We start from the raw sequence: 7,858 nt of genomic DNA, 5'->3' as shown, positions 1-7,858 counted from the left end.
GGGAGGTAACATTTTTTTGAGATTTTGCATGAAAATGGCCTTCATTCTAGCCTCATATTTACTAAAGGATTTGGCTAGGTATAGAATTTTAAGTCGCAAATCATTTTCCCAGAGCATTTTGAAGATGTTACTTTACTATATTCTTGATTCCAGCCATGCTCTTGAGAACCCCAAAACTGTTGATTTCCAGTCCTTTGTACATGACTTTTCTTTTCTCTTGAAGCTTGTAGAATCTTTTTCTTTGCCCGCCGCCCCCTCCCGCCCCCGCGTTTTGGAATTTCACAATGATGAGCCTTGTGTGTGTGTGTGTGGGGGGGGGCACGTGCATGTGTTTTAGAGAGAGAGAGTGTGTGTGTGTGTGTGTGCGTGTGTGTGTGCGTGCACATGGAGGGGGAGGGGCAGAGGGAGATGGAGAGAGAGAATCTCAAGCAGGCTCCACGCCCAGTGTGGAGTGCAATGTAGGGCTTGATCTCATGACCCTGAGATCATGACCTGAGCCGAAATCAAGAGTTAGGCTCTCAGTAGAGCCTCCCAGGTGCCCCTTGGTGTTTATATTCATCTGTGGGTCTTATTTCTTGATCAGCCATTTCCATCTGGAAATTGTTCACTTCTGGAAAGTTTTCTTGAATTATTTAATTGGTGATTCTTTTGGGTTTATTATCTTTTTTCCCCCTTTTTCTGGAGTTTCTATTATTCACATGTTTAACCTACATGACTTGTCTAATTTGCTCTCCTATTGTCCATCTCTGTCTTTTTGTTTTACTTTCTGTGAATTTTCTCCAATTTTATCATTCTTTCTACTGAGTTTTCTATTTCTGACATAATGTTTTCGATTTCCAAGAATTTTTTTTTTTTGGTTCTTTGAATTATTTCTTTCTATGGCATCCTTTCCTTTTCTCATGGATGCAACATCATCTCTTTTCCTTTTGAAAATACTGATGATAATTTTCTAAATTTATTTTTTGGTGTCTTTTCCCTCCATGATCTGTTTTTCCTTCGTTACTTCTCCCTTCCCCCCCCCCCCCCCCTTGCTGGTTTTAGTCCTTATCTTTCATGTGAGAAGCTTTGTTTAGCTGTTTGGCATTAGCTGTTTGCTCATGATTAAGAGTACAGTTGAAAAGGCTATTTAGAAGTTCTGAGTGTAGGATCAGACCTTGTTGTGTATCTTACCCAAGGTTTCCCCAAAAGCAGAGCCCAAGACTTACATGGAGGTGGTGCATTTGTTAAGCAATCCAAAGAAGCAGGAGTAAGGGATAGTGGGAGGGAAAAAAGACAGAGAGAAAGCCAACCTAAGTGTTAAATGTGTTATCCAGCTGGCTATTGCTGTAGTGACTAGTGTTCCATTCCATGGGATATTCTGGGTCTTATGGAATTAGACTGTCCACTCCCGGGATGAAATAGGGGAAATATTTATCCTCAAAGATAGCTCCACAGACATTATCTTCCTGAATTTCTGGGTTGCATATGCCTGAATGCTGATGCTGAGAGCTTCTGCAGACCCACATGCATATCAAAGAAGCTTTGGGACAGAAAGCAAGATTCAGGGCTGAGGTGAGACTTTGCTTCCTGTATTAGTTAAGGTTCTCCAGAAAAACAGAAACAATAGGAGATAGATATAGAAATAAGGAATTGGCTCATGTGATGATGCTCAAAAGTCCCATGATCTCACACCTGCAAACTGGAGATGCAGAAGAGCCAATGGTGTAGTTCCAATCCAAGTCCAAATGCCTGGGACCCAAGATAGCCAACGGCGTAAGTTCTAGTGTGAGTGCAGATGACCAATGGCCCAGCTCAAAAACAATAAGGCAGAGAGAGAGAGAGCAAATTTTCCCTTCCTTCACCTTTTTGTTCTATTTAGGCTCACAACAGTTTGGGTGAGGCCCACCCATATTGGGGAGGGCAATCTGCTTTATTCAGTGTACCAATTCAAATGCTAATCTCATCAGAAATACCCTCACAGACTCACCTAGAAATAAAGGTTAATATGTGGGCAATTTGCAGCCTGGTCAGGTTGACACATGACCTTAACCATTGCACTTGCTCTGGGAAGCCGTGTGGAACTTGATGGGACAGTGGCTACAACTGTGGGCAGAGTAAGAGGTGAGACCAAGAGGATTAGAAGTGGTGCCCACAAGGTGTCTGGCCCTCTGGGTGTCACTGAAGGGTGACCTGGTTTGATCTGTTGGTAGATCCCCCAGTGTCAGACTCCATGGGTCTTTCCTCACAGACTGATTAGATTCCTTGAGAAGTGTTTTCCAGTCTCTTATCTAGAAGGTGAAGATCACATTGCCAGCATTCTGAGATCCAAGTGGTGCAAGATAGCTGGAGTCTCTGCCTTTGGTGTATATCTGGCCTCTGGATCCCCCCATTTCCGCTGTGGTTCCTATGCCCTCAGTGTGCCTGGCATCTTCTAGACCAGAGACTCTCCCTGGAGGATAAACCTCCAATCTTCTGCTGGGATCAGGGATGGGATGTGGGATCCAACTGCTTTTCAAATTGCTTTCACTCAGTTCTTATTTTAGCCTTCTCCTCTCCCCTCAGGCCCAATGATCCCTGGTTCTGGGAGTTTCTGAGCCTTTTGAGGTATTTCCAGTATAAGCCGGGTTGCAGCTCAGCTTTCTCAGATCTGCTAAATCAGTTACCAGTCATCCATCTACTTTCCAGCTTCTGAAATTGTGTTGTTCTTTTCTCTTCTCCTGTTCTCTTTTCCTTATGGGTTTAGGACTTAAAAATAAAAAGAAGAAAGAAAGAAAGAAAGAAAAGAAAGAAAGAAAGAAAGGTAGAAAGAAAGAAAGAAAGAAGAAAGAAAGGAAGGAAGGAAGGAAGAAAGAAAGAAAGGAAGGAAGGAAGGAAGAAAGGAAGAGAGAAAGAGAGAAAGAGAGAGAGAAAGAAAGAAAAAGAAGAAAGGAAGGAAGGAAGGAAGGAAGAAAGGAAGAGAGAAAGAGAGAGAAAGAAAGAAAGAAAGAAAGAATGAATTAAAAAAATCTGTCTCGAGCAGTTTTGGGTTGGAGCAAAATTAGTCGTATGCATACCATCTGCCATCTTAGCCTGAAACTCACATGCAGTTATACACATAGCCGCCTCCTTTGTGTGCTTCCTGCTTCAATTTAAATATCACCTCTTCTGAGAGGCCTTTCTTGACCACTCATCTGAAATTAGGCCCCCTATAGCACTTATCACTACCTGGTATTTTCTTATTTATGGACTTCTACCCCATTAGAATGTAAGCTCCATGAGAACAGGTGCCCCGGCATCCCCAGCTTATAAAACAGTACCTCAAACATGGAAGAAGCTCATTATTGAGCACATTATTCTAACTGTGCTTGGAAATGATATTTTGAGTATCAAATGAACGTCAATGCCATGTGTGAAGTACCCTGGGAAAAAGAAAGAAAGACTGCCACATGGGAAGAGGGAGTGGGGTGTGTACAGAAGGAAGACAGAGTCTGCATGTAAATCATGCAGAATATAAGCAGCAAGGGAAACTGCAGGGAGAGCGGGAGCAGACCTACAGGAATCTGGAAAGGTCTGTATTTGAAACTGTGTCTCTGACTTGAGTCAAGGACATCCTGGGTTTCTGTTGAGTCTCCATCATGAGCTAGGCTGATCATCTGAGACACCCCAGGCCAAGGTGGACACGGAGGATGGAAAACGGAGAAAAGCTGACTTCACTGGTGTTTCTGCCTCTTTAATTGCCACATGAAGACAGGAGGGCACAGGGGGCATGGTGAGGAGCCCTGTTCTGTAGTGTGTGAAGCCATGTTACACTGGGATTGAAAGCTGCTGCCCCCATTTTATGTATCAAGAATCCTTATCATCAACCAGGGACATTTTAGGTGCTGTTCCCATCCCTGGAGGTACTGAGTGTTGGGTGACCTTTATTTCATGGGAAAAAAAAGTGTTTATTATAACGAATGCAGATGTCACAATTAAAAAGTTAAAAAAGTTACCGTCTTAATAGTGTCAGTTTTTAGCTCAGCAGATTATTTGAATTTTGTTCTTTCCTTTTCTTTCTTTCTTTCAAAAAAGTAATACATTCACATGGCTCAAATTTCAAAAGTCACCAATGAGTCGAAAGGGAAAAGTGACATTCCCACCCCATTCTCTACCTCTGAGGTCTCCTTGGAGGCGACCAGTGTAAACAGGTCTTTGTATCCTTACAGAAATATTCTCTGTCCATCCATGTTTTCATTTGGTCACAATTATATAGGACTAGAACTACTCAGAATACACCCAGAGGTCTTTCCTTTAAGTGAGCCAAGGTGAAGGGCTCTTTATTTTAGCCTGTAAAGAAACAGCAGTAATAGGAGCCAGTGTGACTGGGGGAGGGAGGGAGGGAGGGAGCTCCTCTCTGTTCATTGGCAGATCACTTTGCACAAAAAGGAACAGTGCAGGGGATAGGATGGGGTCCTCTAGGGTCAGGCGCTTTTAATTTAGGACAGACCTGGTCTAGCTTTAAGGGGGATGGCTAAAGACCTGGTAAAGATATGGCAAAAGAAATCATGATTGACATGTGTGGCAGGGAATAAAGTTTCAACGTGGCAGATGAGGGCTTTCTCTGAAGAGGATGTCGTGTGGGATGCAAACTCTGGAGAAGCAAGCTGTTTTATGTAAGCCGCCCAAGGTGTATCTTCATAAAAGGGAGTCACCCCACAGTTGAGCTGTAGGGGTCCACTATCAAAGATGGACTAAAACAAGAGCTAGAGGATTCCCAGGTGGCAGGCCAGGAGATTGACAGTAGCAGCATGCGGTCCACATCTGGGAATTAAGATAGAATGGATCTGACATTTCCCAATGGGAGGAAAGCCCAGTTCTGAAGGTGGAACTTTTCAATGAAGTAGGGGATGGGGCAGCTGGCAAATCAGACAGCTCCACACAACAGAGGATCTACTGAACCCATCTGGCAAGGGGACAGTCTTCAAAAAGAACCTGGGAGAGGCAAAAGGGTATGGGTCTAGAGCCAGAGCACCTGGGCTCAATCCTGGTTCTGGTGCGTCTTAGCAGTGTGAGCCTCCTTGCGCCTCAGTTTCCTAATAAAGATAATACAGAGGAATAATAATACTCTCATAGCGATGCTGAGTCAACCTATGATGAGGGCTTAGAACAATGCCTGACACATAGCTAACTCAATGCTTTTCAGCCATTACTGTTTTTTTTTTTTTTAAATTAAGATTATTTATTTGAGAGACAGACAGAGAGGGAGAGTGAAAGAGCACATGAGCAGGGGCAAGGGGCAGAGGGAGAAGGAGAAGCAGACTCCCCACTGAGCAGGGAGCCCGACCTGGGGCTTGATTGCACGACCCTGGGATCATGACCTGAGCCAAAGGCAGACTCTTAAACAACTGAGCCACCCAGGCGTCCCCAGCCATTACTATTTTTTTTTAAAGATTTTATTTATTTGACAGAGAGAAACACAGCGAAAGAGGGAACACAAGCAGGGGGAGTAGGAGAGGGAGAAGCAGGCTTCCCGCAGAGCAGGGAGCCCGATGCGGGGCTCAATCCCAGGACCCTGGGACCATGACCTGAGCTGAAGGCAGACGCTCATCGACTGAGCCACCCAGGCGCCCCGCCATTACTATTTTTAATAAAGGCCTGTTCCGGCCTGCTTTGCTGGCACAGAGTACTTGGTGAAGAATATGGAAAAGCAGAATCATAGATGGATTTCAGGTAGTGGTAAGAATGGAAAAAGGGAGTGCACAATAGCACAGCAATAACACACCAAGAAGCATGAAGAAAAAGGGTTCAGGGTGGGACTATTTCAGAGAAAAAAAGTCTTGCTGCAGGTCTATAGTGCTCAAAGCTAGACTGTATAGGGGAATGTCTCCTGGAGATTAAATGGAGAAAATTTAATTTCAGTTAAAGAAGCACTCTTTCTGTGTGCTCACTTAGAGCTCAACCTATATTGCTAAGGAGAGCGGCCAGGTTGCATAGAAGGAACGGAAGATCTGTAAGTCAGGAGACTTAGGTTCTAGTCTTCGCTCTGCCCTAAGTACCTGATGCCATATTGAGCCAAGCCAGTTAATAGCTGTGCCATTTTTAAAAGAAGGCCCAGAGCTAGTTCCTAGGCCTGATGAATATTTAACATACTCTGAGTCTAACCCAGGGGCAGCGTCTCAAGGGAATTCAAGAGTTGCCCCAAGAACCAGCCTCTCAAAAGAAATCTGTTAAAACTAAGAGCCTCTAGTGTTCCTTTCCTTTTCTCGAGGTCCCTTGCCAAAAGAAGCAAGATTTCTAAAATGCTGGCAGTGGGAGAAAGCCACTTTTTCTTTTCTCATCCATTTCAGAAAAGTTTGGGTTTTCAGTTATTCCTATTGATTGTCTAGATTGCTTCCAGATTAAAGAAGACCTAGTGAAAAAAAGTGAGATTTTCTAAAAGTAAATTAAGTTTGTTTTGCCCCATTCTCTGGGAGAAGGCTGGACAGGTAGACTGTGATCGTTCAGGTTAAAACTACCCCTTTAAACAAATACTGCCCAAAAGGGTAGTATCAGGCCCAACCAGGATTATGAAACACTGATTCACTAAATTCAAAGGACACTGGACATATGAATAGGCTGTCTCACGTGAAGGGTAACAGGAAGCTTACCAACCTCAAGTAAATGGCAAGTCAATTTGGATACTGGGCTAGGGGGATGCGCTTGGTTGTAAAACCACTGGTCCTGACTTTGCGACCCTCAGGGAAGGACCGGTTGGTTAGAAGAAAAACCTTGAGCTCTACAGCTGAGGAGATATGGCTTGTTTGCTCGTCAACCTGTCAGTCATTTTCCTTTTTCTAAAAAAAGAAAACAAAAATCTGAGCTCAGAAACACTGAATTCCGAGCTTTTTCCAGAAGTGAGGTCCTTATCTCTAAGTCTCTGTACTAATGATTCTAACCTGGCCTATCCGGCGCCAGGAAGCGCCCCCCCCCCCCCCCGCCACCCCTCACCAGCTAGCCTGGAGGGGTCCGCACTGCGGGGCGCAAAGCAACAGCCCAGCTCCAAACCCAAAGGTTCTATCACCAGCCAATCGCGGGCTGGTGCCCCTCAAGAAAACCAGAAACACCTAAGGGGAGTGAGTGGCACTAAAGTCAGCCTATCCGCACGGCGGCAGCTGAAGGGGTGGATCAGAATCAGCCAATAGTATCGAAGTAGTTGTTGTTAGGAGGGAGGAAGACGCCTGCGAGCGTGCGTGAGGCCGTTCCCGGGAAGGGGTGGCAGGAAGCTCGCGGAGCCAATGGCTGAGGCGGGCGGGCGGCGGCGCGCGTGCGCGCTGGGACATGGGGCTGCAGGCGGGAGGCGGGGAGGGTGGGGGAGGGGAGCGGGCAGGAGCGCGGTGGAGCTGCTGCTGCCGCCGCAGCCGCCGCCGCAGCGAAGAGGCCATGTTGTGTGGTGTGTGGGGCGGGGGGGAGGAGGAGGAGGGAGTAAAGCCGAGAGAGGAGACGGGAGAGAGACACCACACACACACGGCACAAGATGGCCGGAGAGGCAGCAGCACCCCAAGCTGTCAGGCGCTCCGCCGCGGTCGCGGGGCTCGCCGGCCGGCGGGAAGCTGCGCCCAGGCGGCCCGCAGGCCCGCGGGAGCGAAGCGGCCGCGGCTGAGGCGAGATGGGCCGCGCGCCGGTGTCGGAGCCCTTGGCAGAGGCTCCCGGGGCGGCCGGGCCCACGACGCCGAAAGCGCCGCTGCGGCAGCGGCCGGGGACGCTCCCCGGGGTCCCGGCGGCTCGACCTAGAGCGGGCGGGAGACTCGGGCGGGCGGCCCGGCGCGGAACGCGGGTGCGGGCGACCAGGAGGTGCCGACAGCCGCGCTTGGACCCGGTAAGTGGCTCCCCGGCTCCTTTTATTGTCCTTTGTCCTTGGGAGGAAAAGCAAAATGTCCTTGAG

The 7,858-nt window shown here is 47.2% G+C and overlaps 1 long non-coding RNA gene across 1 annotated transcript in view; it reads left to right on the top strand.

Moving 5' to 3' along the window:
• The first annotated feature begins 7,399 nt into the window (after positions 1-7,399).
• Positions 7,400-7,858, top strand: part of LOC110572275 — a 19,022-nt gene continuing 18,563 nt past the window's right edge. The window contains exon 1 of the long non-coding RNA XR_002479842.1: positions 7,400-7,792. This is a non-coding gene — a long non-coding RNA (uncharacterized LOC110572275). The remainder of the gene's footprint in view (positions 7,793-7,858) is intronic.

Source organism: Neomonachus schauinslandi, chromosome 9 (genome assembly GCF_002201575.2).
Source record: "Neomonachus schauinslandi chromosome 9, ASM220157v2, whole genome shotgun sequence".
Taxonomy (NCBI): Eukaryota; Metazoa; Chordata; class Mammalia; order Carnivora; family Phocidae; genus Neomonachus; species Neomonachus schauinslandi.
Note: the sequence above shows the minus strand (reverse complement) of the source record. Positions and strands in the feature narration are given on the sequence as shown.